This window comes from Scyliorhinus canicula, chromosome 7 (assembly GCF_902713615.1).
Source record: "Scyliorhinus canicula chromosome 7, sScyCan1.1, whole genome shotgun sequence".
Lineage (NCBI taxonomy): Eukaryota > Metazoa > Chordata > Chondrichthyes > Carcharhiniformes > Scyliorhinidae > Scyliorhinus > Scyliorhinus canicula.
The window spans coordinates 74526849-74540035 of record NC_052152.1 but is presented as its reverse complement, the minus strand read 5'-3'; positions in this window follow the sequence as shown (position 1 = coordinate 74540035).

Genomic DNA, 13187 nt, shown 5'->3' with positions numbered 1-13187 from the left:
ATTCTCCCGACTGAAGGCCAGGTCTGAGGCGTTCAAGACAGGTGACCCTAACCTATACAGGAAATCTAGGTACGACCTCCGCAAAGCCATCAGGGTTGCCAAGCAACAATACCAGACTAAGCTAGAGTCACAGACTAATGGCATGAGCTCTCATCGGTTGTGGCAAGGATTGAACAGCGTAATAGGTACAAAGCAAAGTCGACTAGAACCTCTGGCAATTGCACACCCCTCCCCGATGAACTCAACGTATTCAAGCTTGTTTTGAACAGGAAGCCAGCAAACCGTTGTCAACTGCCCCACCGTCCTCGGACATACCCATACCTACCGTCATAGCTTCCGAAGTCAGATGGGCCTTTGTGAAAGTGAACGACTGAGTCCCTGGTCGTGCACTCAGTTTTTGGGCGGATCAATTGCTAGGTGTGTTTGCGGACATCTTCAACCAAAGATGTTCGAGGTTCCCAACTGCTTCAAGAAGAGCACCATCATACCAGTGCCAAAGATGAACCAGGCAACGTTCCTCAATGACTACCGTCTGATGGACTTGACATCTATCACTTGTAATTGAAAATACAGAAAAATGTGTCATTTGAAACATGGAAGTCTGGCAGTATCTGGTCTGAGAGAAACATGAGAGGATACAGGGAAAGATCCCACAAAAGGTTAATAGCAGCTGCAAAGAGCAGGATTATAAAATTCAGATTCTTTCTCACAAGCAGGCTTAGCAAACACACAGGTTTCATGTAATAAGCTAAAACAATGGCTCACACCTTTGTTGAAAGTAAATATCTTAGGAAGTATCTGGAAAAGCATGGAGGAGAGTTTCAATTGAATTAAGTGACGAATGTTTAAAACAGGTAGGTCTTTCAAGTCATAACCAAATGAAATTTTAGCATACAGCTAACAGCAAAGGTTTCACACCTTTTTCGTGCTACTGAAAAAGATGAACAGCAGCCTGAGATAGTTCAACTTGTAGAAACTCAAGCAGAACAGAACTCTTCCTGTCTCCGATGAAAAGCTTCAGCTCATCAGAGCAGAACTGAGATGCAGTGTTACAATGAGTAATCAGCCATATGAAGAATGGTTGGCCGAAAGGAAGTTGTTCAAATTTCAGAAATATTAGATCTGATCTCAGTGTAAGAGATGGATTTCTACCTTGTCTTGATTGCATAATAATTCCTACAATGCTTCGACGCATGATCTTGCAAAAGGTTCATGAAGGCCATTTAGGTGTAGAAAAATGTAAATGTTGAGCAAGACAAGCAATTTATTGGCCTGGAATAAATGCTGACATAACCAACTTTGTGCTCGAATATGACACATGCCAGCGTCATCAGTCAATACAGAGAAAGGAGAAACTCACGTCTCATGATCTAGAGAAGATTCCATGGTCAAAAGTTGGTATTCATCTTTTTCATTTTCATGGTCGTGACTATGTATTAATCATCGATATTTTTCCAACTACCTGGAAGTTATGAAATTGTCTGATTCTACTTCCAAATCGGTGATCAAATCGACTAAAGAAATATTTGCTCATCATGGGATACCTTGCAAAGTTATGACAGACAATGGACCTTACTTTGATAATAAACATGGAACAGAATTTGCTTGAAAGTAAAATTTTACTCATATCACGTCTAGTCCTAGTCCTCTTTATCTGCAATCTAATGGCAAGGTAGAAAAAGGAGTTTGAATCTTGAAACAACCTTTCAAGAAAGCACTTGACTCTGGCTCAGATATGTTCTTAGTTTTATTGAACTATAGGGCTGTTCCTCTCTCAACTGGTTTATCTCCTGCTCAGTTGTTAATGAATGGATTGTTGGGTACAACTCTTCCATGTTTACAACTAGCTGATCCTGATCTTTAGCAAGTCAAAGAGAAAATGCAGCATCAAAGCATCTTCAGGAGAAATACCACAATGAACATGCAAAATCACAGGAACCACTTGATCCACTTGATCTAGTGAGAATTCAGATTCCCAATGGAGGATGGTCTGACTTAGCCAAGCAGCACCTCACTCGAATATTGTTAAAGCGACTGATGGTTCTGTTCTAAGATGAAACAGATGTGCTCTTTTGAAAGTCAAGTCTTCTCAAACTTTATTTCCATGTATTGAGTTTGATGGTAACTTATTGAATACTACTATGACAAACAAGATGACTTCTAGAAGACATTGGAAACATCTGAAACTCAGTCGACTAGATTGAGGCGATCATCCAGAATCAGAAAGAAACCTGAAAGACTTAATTTGTAAAACTTTAACAAATTTTGACTCACTTGTTAACTTTTTGGTATACATATCAATGTACCATGTAATATCGTTCCTTATATTCTACTGTTTGTTACTGTACAAACATCTAAAAAAGAGGGGGATGTAATGGTATGAGGGGCTGGTTTAGCACAGTGGGCTAAACAGCTGGCTTGTAATGCAGAACAAGACCAGCAGTGCGGGTTCAATTCAGGCCTCCCAGAACAGGCGCCGGAATGTGGCAACTAGGGGCTTTTCACAGTAACTTCATTGAAGCCTACTTGTGACAATAAGCGATTATTATTATTATATATAATGTAAGGAGTGCAAAGGATTAACAAGATGATGTTCATGTATCTCATCACTAGATGGCACCACAGATAAAAGCCTGTGTCACTTGGGAATTCTGGGAGAAGATTGTGAAGAAGGTTAGTGAAAGGTTGAGATAGAGTGTTAGCTGTATTCGCTATGACTTAGTAAAGTGTGCGAACCATTTGAAGTAATGTAAAATAAACTAGCTTTGTTTCAAATACATAGCTTGATGTTCTTTGTCAACACGGTGACTTTGATCCATCTTGGAGAACTATACAAAGAATATCACACCCAGCTGCCCCTGCCACAGCCAGGAGGGGACAATTCCACCTCCAGATTCGGACTCAGATTGGAAGTATTGAGCCATTATTTCCCAGCATTCCTAGCTTAAAACTTGCGCAGAAATAAGCATATACAAAATTATTTTTTTATCCTTCGGCATCGCTGGCTAAGGCAGCATTTATTGCCCATCCCTAATTGCACTTGAGAAGTTGGTGATCTGTGGCCTTCTTGAACTGCTGCGGTCCATATAGTGTAGGTACACTCACAGTGCTGATAGGGAGGAAGTTTCAAGATTTTGATCCAGTGTCAGTGAAGGAACAGTGAAATATTTCCACGTCAGGATGGTGTGTGGCTTGAAAAGGAACCGGTGGTGTTCCCAAGCATCTGCTGCACTTGTCCTTCTAGATGGAAGAGGTCGAAGGTTTGTAAGATGCTGTCAAAGGAGTCTTGGTGAGTTGCTGCAATACATCTTGTGGATGCTACACAGTTTTGTCGGTGGTGGAGGGAGTGAATGTTGAAGGTGGTGGATGGGGTGCAAACTACTCCTACAAACTACTTCTGCATTGTCCCTTCCCAGCTAGGAGTTTCTCCGATACGAGCAAAGACCGGGTGGGAAAAGCGACGTTGAAACCACTGATTGAGACTTCCAGTGGCAGCCAAGGGGTGAGTGGTCGCACATTTGGTGGCTCCTGCTTGAGGCTGAATTGTTTCGTCCTTGTGACCCGTTCATGGGTGTGATTGCTGGTACAAAGTACAGGAACAGACAGAGGTAAGGATTCTCCTACGGGTGGGCATGTCCCACACTCTATCAAAAAAGGAGTGCAACTGTAAAGGGACAACAGTCAGACCAGGTGTCGTGAAGTGCGACAGAGGGAAAATGGCGGAAGATCTGTGGCATCGCAGCCCGCTCAGTGGTCCAGTTCCAGCAGCAAAGGCAAGAGACCTCAGAGGATCTGGCTAAGACCTGATTCGAGCAACCATCAAGAGAGTGGAGAAGAGGTAGGAGGCACACAGTCCGTCACTCCAAAAAGTGGAAGAGTTGGTTGCGGACCATGAGGACCAGTTGGCCTCGTTGGAGGCAGAGATTACGCTGGTGGCGCTGGGCCAAAGGAAACTGAAGAAGAAACTGGACAATTTGGAGAATTGGTCGAGGAGGCAGAATCTCTGGATTGTAGGGTTGCCCAAAGGCATTGAGGGAATGCAGGCCACAAAGTATGTAGCTAACATGCTTGGCAGGCCACTCCGGGAGGGAGTCTTCCACTGACCAGACGGGAGAGGGTCCAGGATACCCCCGACCTGGCTGATTTCAAGCAATGTTTGGGGATTTAAAGCATTGGTTAAGAGGTCGTGCATGTTCACTCATTTGAGGAGTTTGAAGGCGGACATTGTGTTTTTGCAGGAGACTCATTTAAAGATGGTGGATCAGATGAGGCTGAGGAAGGGATGGGTGGGACAGGTGTTTCATTCAGGGCAGGATGATGCGAAGCTATTGGTGAAAGTGCTGGTGGTGCGGATAGAGATGTGCGGATTTGTGTGCTGGGGTGATAGGGGAGGACCAGATGGGGTTCATGAAGAGGTGGCAGCTATCGGCCAATGTTCAGGGGCTATTGAATGTAATAATGATGGGCCGGGAGGTGGAGGTACTTGTGTCTATTGACGTTGACAATACGTTTGACCATGTGGAGTGGCCGCACTTATTCGAGGTACTGGGGCGGTTTGGGTTTGGGTTTGTCGACTGGGTTGGCAATGGCACTGAGGCCTTCGAGGAGGTGACGGGGCATTGGGTGGCGGGGTGGTGGAGCATCAAGTCTCTTTATATGCTGATGACATCTTATATATTGCAAACTCGGTTGAGAGTTGTGACAGGATTATGGGGATCTGGGGGAGTCTAATCTTTTTTCAGGGTATAAGCTCAATATGGGGAAAAGTGAGGTATTCCCGATCAATGCCCGGGATGGGGGGAAGTTTAAGGAGGTTGCCATTTCAGTTGATAGGGGCAAGCTTTCATTATCTTGAGATACACATGGCACAGAGCAGGGCCTTGCTGCACAAGTTGAATCTGACAAAATTAGTGGAGGGAATGAAGGAGGACTAAAAGATGTGTTGTCTTTGTCAATGGCTGTGAACGTCTAGACTGTAAATATTATGGTGCTCCCGAAGTTTCTGTTTGTGTTTCAGAATCTCCCGATTGTCACACCCAAGTCTTTTCTTAGTAAAGTGAATAAGATGATACTGGGGTTCTTGTGGGTGGGTAATGTTCCCCGGACAAGAGGGTGTTTCTGGAAAAGGATAGGCGGGGGGGGGGGGGGGGGGGGGGGGCCTGTCGAGGAGAGGTTCATGTGACGATAGATGCTGTAGGTTTTCTGTAAAGGGACCAATCTGAGGGTGCTATTGTTGGCACCTCTTCCCTTCTCGCCGGCCGGGTACTCCACCAGCCTAGTGGTGATATCAGTGTTGAGAGTGTGGAACCAATGATGGCAGCACTGTAGGATGGAAGGCATGTCTCTGTGGGCACCGATTTGTGGTAACCACAGGTTTGTTCCAGCGGGGCTGGGTGAGAGGTTTCGGGGGTGGGGGTGCTTGGGGATAGAGTATTTTCGGGACCTATTTCTGAGGGGTAAGTTTATGGAATTGGAAGAGCTTGAGGAGGTGTACTCGCTGCCGAAGGGGAATGGGTAAAGGTTCCTGCAGGTGAGGGACTTCTTGAGGAAAGAGGTGGGTTCGCTCCTGCAGCTGCCACCTCCATTGCTACAGAACAAAGCTACTGTCCATGGATGAGACAGGCGAGAGCAACGTGTTAGATATTTTTGGGGTGCTGATGAAGAGACAGGGTGCCACGGTGGAGGAGGTCTGGTGCAAGTGGGAGGAGGTGTTTGGAGGGGTGATGCAAGCTGGGGTATGGAGTGAGACTTTGTGGAGGATAACTTGTCCTCATTGTGTGCAAGCCTGAGTCTCAGACAGTTTAACATGGTGGACAGAGGGCAGCACGGTGGCACAGTGGTTAGCATTGCTGCCTACGGCGCTGAGGACCCGGGTTCGAATCCCGGCCCTGTCCGTGAGGAGTTTGCACATTCTCCCCGTGTCTGTGTGGGTTTCACCCCCACAACCCAAAGATGTGCAGGTTAGGTAGATTGGCCACACTAAATTGCCCCTTAATTGGAAAAAATAATTGGGTACTCTAAATTTATTTTTAAAAAACATGGTGGACAGGGCTCATATGGCAGGGTCAAGGATGAGTCAGTTTTTTCCAGGGTTGGAAGATAGGTATGGGCAGTGTGCAGGGAGTCCAGCGAACCCTGTCCATATGTTTTGGGCATATCCAAGGTTGGAGGGGTTCTGGAAAGAGTTTGCGAATGTAATAATAATAATAGTAATAGTAATAATAATCTTTTAGTGTCACAAGTATGAAGTTACTGTGAAAAGCCCCTCGTCGCCACACTCCGGTACCTGTTCCTGTAAGCTGGTATGGGAATTGAACCTGCTGGCCTTGTTCTGCATTATAAACCACCTGTGTAAGCTACTGAGCAAAACCAGCCTTTTGTTGAAGATTTTGGGAGTGGATGTGGCGCCAAGCACATGGGTGGCATATTTGGAGTGTCGGTGGATCCGGAAGTGCAGCAGAGATGCTGATGTGGTAACTTTTGCTCGGGGTAAAAAGAGGGAGTGAAGGGGGGGTGGTACGGGAGCACAGTGGTCAGCAATGTTGCTTCACAGCATCAGGGACCCTGGTTCGATTCCCGGCTTGGGTCACTGTCTATGCGGAGTCTGCATGTTCTCCCTGTGTCTACGTGGGTTTCCCCCGGGCGCTCCGGTTTGCTCCCATAGGCCCCGAAAGACGTTCTTGTTAGGTGCATTGGACACTCTGAATTCTCCCTCAGTGTACCCGAATAGGCACCGGAACGTGGCAACTAGGGGATTTTCACTGTAACATCATTGCAGTGTTGATGTAAACCTGCTTGTGACACTAATAAAGATTGTTATTATTGTTGATTGCAATTTTTCCTTTGTGCTGAAGAAACCTTTTATACATCAGCCTTGGAATTGTCAATTTGAAAACAGCATCCTAAATTTATTGATATGATTCAAATACAGAAGTAATTACAAGATTATAACCAATAATTGATAGAATACCTTACACCATAGGTAGAAAATACATGGCTTTCAATCCTGAAGGGTTGCTTTCCAGATTTGGCAGCAACACCTCAACAAACTTACTTAGCTACAGAGATGCGGTCACACCCAAGGTACAGGAAGATAGATGAGTGACCGCTAGACAGGGCAGGCAGGCAGTGCAGGGGTCCCCTATGGCTATCCCCCAATCTAACAAGGATACCGTTTTGGATATAGATGAGGGGAAGGTCCTACAGGGGCCAAAGCAAAGGTACCACGGCTAGACCTGCTGCACAGACGAGGGGTACAAAGCGTAGCAAAGCAATAGTGGTAGGAGATTCAATAGTCAGGGACCCACCATAGCCGCGAAAGGGCCTGCAGGATGATAATTTGCCTCCCCGGTGCCAGGATCCTGGATGTCTCTGAGCGGGTACAAAGCATCCGAAAACGGGAGAGAAATCAGACAGAGGTCATTGTCCAAATTGGCACGAATGACATAGGTAGAGTGAGTAGTGAGGTCCTCCAATGGCAATTTAGGGAGTTAGGTACCAGATTAAAAAGCAGGACCTCTAGGATAGTAATCTCAGGATTACTCCCCGTTCCATGTGTTGGTGAAGCTAGGAACAGGGAGATAGTGCAGCTGAACATGTGGCTCAAGAACTGGTGCAGGAGGGAGGGCTCCAGTGTTCTGGATAATTGGGATGTCTTCCAGCGAAGGTGAAGCCTGTACAAGGACAGGTTACACCTGAACTGAAGGGGCACCATCCTGGCTGGGAGGTTTGCTAGTATGGTTTGGGTGGGTTTAAATTAATGTGGCGGGGGGGTGGGAATCAGAACAGTAAATCAGCAAGTGGAGATGAGCATTGTACCAGGGCCAGGCTAGCTAAGAGGAAGGGCAGGCTGGGGAAGGTCGAACTCAGTGGGCCTGGTGGTCTCGAGTGCATCTGCTTCAATGCACTGAGTATAACAAGTCAGACAGATGAACTTAGAGCTTTGATTCATGCGCAAAACTTGGATGTGGTTGCGGTAATGGAGACTTGGTTAAAAAAGGGACAGGACTGGCAGCTAAATAATATAGGTGTTTTAGGTGAGACAGAGGGAAAGGTAAAAGGGGTGGGGGAGTTGTGTGGTAAACCCCACTAGTAACACATTGCATGTATAACGGTAATGCCACTGTATTACAGGTACCACAGTAAATCCCAGCCTGCTGGCTCCTCCCAGCAGGCACTGTATAAAAGTGTATGCTCTCCTGCGCTGCTCCCATTCTGGTTCCAGCTGCAGGAGGCACAACATCTTGTGTAATAATGCCTCGATTGTTTCACCATTCTCGTCTCGTTGTAATTGACGGCATCAAGTTGCAACACTGGTTAGAGAACATATTACTGAGGGCGGACACTTTGGAAGAATCAAGTAACGAGACACTGTGGGTAGAACTCAGAAACAGGAAGGGGGCAGTCACTATGATGGGGCTGTACTACAGGCCACCCAACAGCCCACAGGAAATTGAAGAACAAATTTGTAAGTAGATTCTGGAAAGATGTAGAAATAATAGGATTTTTGTAGTGGGAGACTTTAATTTTCCTCATATTGACTGGAAATCCCTTAGGGCTAGGTGTCCGGATGGTGAGGAATTTGTTCCGTCTGTCCAGGAAGGTTTTTTGGAACAATATGTGGATAGTCCGACTAAAGAGGGGGCTATACTGGACCTAGTACCAGGGAACGAGCCCGGCCAGGTCAGCAAAGTTGCAGTGGGGGAACATGTGGTGAACAGTGACCACAATTCCGTAAACTTTCGGGTACTCGGACGAGTATCCTTGGGTTAAGGTGCTAAATTCATGCTAATCTACAACCAGATTAGGCAGGATTTGGAGGCTGTTGTTTGGGAGAGGCTGTTTGGAGTACATCCACACTTGGCATGTGGGAGTCTTTTAAAGAGCAGTTGATGGGAGTGCAGGACAGGCATGTGCCGATGAAAAGGAAAGGCAGGATTCAGGAACTGTGATGACCAGAGAAATTGCGAGTCAAATCAAAAAGAAAAAGGATGCATACATGAGGTCTAGGCAACTAAAAACAGCTGAAGCACTTGAAGAATACAGGAAAGTAGAAAAGAACTCAAACAGGGAGTTAGGAGGGCAAAAAGGGGTCACGAAATGTCCTTGGCAGACAGGATTAAGGAGAATCCCAAGGCATTTTATACGTATATTAGGAACAAGAGGGTAGCTAGAGAAAGTTGGCCCACTCAAGGACAAAGAATGGAAATTATGCGCAGAACCAAGGGAAGTGGGTGAGATCTTTAATGAGTATTTTGCATCGGTATTCACAAAGGAGAGTGACATGTTGATTGGTGGTGTCTCAGAGGGATGGGTAAACACTTTAGAACAAATCATTATTATGAGGGAGGAAGTGTTAGGTGTATTAAAAAGCATTAAGGTCGACAAATTACCGGGGTCAGATGGCATCTATCCCAAGTTACAGAGGGAGACAAGAGATTAAATCGCTGGGCCTCCAACAGAAAACGTTGGGGCTGGATTCTCCATTCTGGGGACTAAGTCCCCATTCCGCTGTGAAATCGATGGGTTTAACGTCAGGAAAACTGCCGCAAAGCAGCCACCGATTCCCTGTTCTGGAGGGGGGGGGGGGGGGCTAGCAGCCATGCATCATAGAGTTCCCAGCCCTAGCTGCCGATACGGCCTGGAGAGTTGCCGGGTCCGTGGCCGCGCATCCGCAGGGCGGCGGCCTGTAGCGGCTGCGCGCTGCTTCATTGCGAACATAGCCCATGGACCCGGCCCGCCAAATAGTCCCCCCCCCCCTTCGGCCTGTTTGAGCGTCCCGGACCGCCCCACCACAGTGCCCCCAGCCCCAAATATGTCCTCTCCTGCCCGTGGATTGGCTCTCTGGACTGGGTCAGTAGCTGCCACGCTGAGTTCCCGACAAGTGAGACCATGAGAGACCCACGCCATCGGGAGCTTGGCCGGTTGGGGACGGAGCGTCGAGGGGCAGGACTCAGCCAACGTTCAGAGGCTGTGGATACGGCGTGTAGCGTACTCTGAAAGCTTTTCAGGAGGCGGAGCATCGCAAATTCAGTGCCGCCCCCAATTTCAGCATCATCGGGGATTCTCCGCCCTGGTGCCTAACGTGATTTTGCCGCTGGGGATCGGAGAATCCAGCCTTTGTTTCCTCGTTGGCCACAGGCAAAGTCCCAGAGGATTGTAGGATATCCAATGTTATCCTGTTATTTAAGAAGGGTAGCAAGGATAACCCGGGTAATTATAGGCCAGTGAACGTGGCATCAGTGATAGTGAAATTGTTGGAAAAGATTCTCAGAAATAGGGGGCGGTTTTCTGGTGTGGCATGCCGTTGGGATTCTCCATTTCGCTGGCTGGTCAATGGGGTTTCCCATTGTGGGGCAGCTCTACACCATCGGGAAGCCCCTGGGCTGCCAGCAAAATGCAGAATCCGACGGCGGAGAATTCAGCCCAGGATCTATGCACATTTGGAAATGAATGGTTTTATTAGTGACAGACAGCATGGTTTTGTACGAGGGAGCTCATGTCTCACTAATTTAATTGAGTTTTTTTGAGGAGTTGACAAAAATGATTGATGAGGGAGGAGCTGTGGATGTTGTCTACATGGACGTTAGTAAAGCATTTGACAAAGTCCTTCATGGCAGGCTGGTGCAAAAGATTAAATCACACGGGGGCTAGCTAGATGGATTCAGAATTGGCTTGACCTGGGCAGTACGGTGGCACAGTGGTTAGCACTGCTGTCTCACAGGGCCGAGGTCCCAGGTTCGATCCCTGCTCTGTGTCACTCTCTGTGTGGAGTTTGCACATTCTCCTCATGTTTGCATGGGTTTCGCCCCCACAATCCAAAGATGTGCAGGGTAGGTGGATTGGCCATGCTAAATTGCCCCTTAATTGGAAAACAATTAATTGGGAACTCTAAATTTATTTTTTTAAAAGAACTGACTTGACCATAGAAGACAGAGGGTAGCAGTGGAAGGGCTTTTTTCTGAATGGAGGTCTGTAACTAGTGGTGTTCTGCAGGGATCAGTACTGGGACCTCTGCTGTTTGTAATGATTTTGAAGAAAACATAGCGGGTCTGATTAGCAAGTTTGCGGATGATACTAATATTGATGGAGTTGCGGATAGTGATGAAGATTGTCAGAGAATCCAGCAGGATATAGATAGGCTGCAAAATTGGACGGAGAAATGGCAGATGGAATTTAACCCGGACAAATGCGAGGTGATGCATTTTGGTAGATCCGATTCAGGTGGGAGCTATAAAATAAATGGCAGAACCATCAGGAGCATAGAGACAGAGAGATCTGGGCGTGCAGGTCCACAGATCCTTAAAGGTGGCAGCACAGGTGGAAATGGTGGTGAAGAAAACAGATGGCATGCCTGCTTTCATCAGACGGGGCATCGAGTATAAAAGTTTGCAAATTATGTTGCAGTTATATAGAACGTTGGTTAGGCCACATTTGGAGTACTGTGTCCAATTCTGGTCACCACACTACCAGAGGGACGTAGAGACTTTGGAGAGAGTACAGAAAAGGTTTACCAGGATGCTGCCTGCTAAGGAGGGTATTAGCTATGAGGAGAGATTGAATAAATTGGGATTGTTCTCCCTAGAGAGACGGAGGCTGAGGGGCAATCTGATACAAGTTAGTAAAATTATTAGGAGTATAGATAGAATGAACAGTTGGAGGCTTTTTCTCAGGGTGAAAATGACAATTACAAGGGGGCACAAGTTCAAGGTGAGGGAGGAAAGTTTCAGTGGAGATGTGCGGGGGAAGTTTTTTAAACAGAGGGTGGTGGTGGCCTGGAATGCACTGCAAGTGAGGTGGTTGAGGCAGATACGTTAGCGACCGTTAAGACTTATCTAGATAGACACATGAACAGACAGGCTAAAGAAGGATATAGGCGTTTGGTTTAGATGGGACATGTGATCAGCGCAGGCTTGGCGGGCCGAAGGGCCTGTTCCTGTGCTGTACTGTTCTTTGTTCTTTGTTCTTATTGTGTATGGTTTACTGTTGCTGTTCAGTATATAACTGAAAATCAAATATTTTTCAAAATAAAAACCCACCAACGGCAATGTTGGCTTTCTCTGCTGAATCATGCGGCACTTAGAAAAAAAAACTTGAAGTCACGGTTTCCATGATGTATCGCTGGCAGGCAGCCTCTGACTGGCCCGCTCTGCCATCAAATTAGACACTCAAATATCCGGATGCCATTTTTAAAGGTCATCTCTATGCACAGCCAGCACCTTCACCTAGGTTCACCCCACACCCCCCCCCCCCCCCCCCCCCCACACTCCCCCCACCCCCGGCAGCCTAAGAACCCCAACACCCACTCTGGTACCCCATGGCACTCCTGGCACTATCTGCGTACAATCTGGGCGCTACTCTCTCCCTCTTGAGTTCGCCTTGGAGTTCTGCTCCACAGGTGCAGATCAGCCGTTCTGCCATCATGCCACCGTGGATTGAATTTTTTGATGTGGTGGTTGGGGGGGGGGGGGAGGGGGGGGGGTTGATTTCAGTGTATGGGCTTGATAATTATATGTTAATTTATTATAATATGGTCCCTGCCATTCACCATTGGGAAGCACGGCCCATAGTGGGAAGGGCACGATCGCTTCCTGGTTTGATGACATTGTGAAACGCAGCTTTGGCCCTCTCACGATATTTTCCACTCCCATGGCCGAACCCGCCTGACACGGACAGGAGCAGAACATCACGGCCATTGCATATAAACCTGTCAAGTTATTAACAAATAAAAAAAACAATATTAATCTTTGTTATTTGAATGTATTTGTGTTTCTATTCAATTCTTGTGTTTCCATCACACTGTGCCAATGCCGCCCTTTCAGTTTAATCACATTTCGACAACAAAGAGTTTGTTTTTGTATTTTTGCTTCTTAACACCCAGTCACTCAAAAAGTTGCATTGGTAAGCATGCAATATTTGCCAACTATTCCCACCATCACAGTCACAAAAGTTTAGTGATGCTAAGAACAAACCAGTATCATGTGATGCTACAAGGAGATTGCAACCTGGAAAATAAATGCAGGGAATGAGGTATTAAATCTTATCGTCAGCTCAAAGCAAAGAGGAATGATCGTTTGCGTAACTCAGCACATTTCCATGGTGTAAGGCAGGAACCTGGCATGAACTTTGTCCGATGAGTTGTCACCGAGGTATGTATAAGTGCTGTTGGCAGTGAGTACAGTAATCCA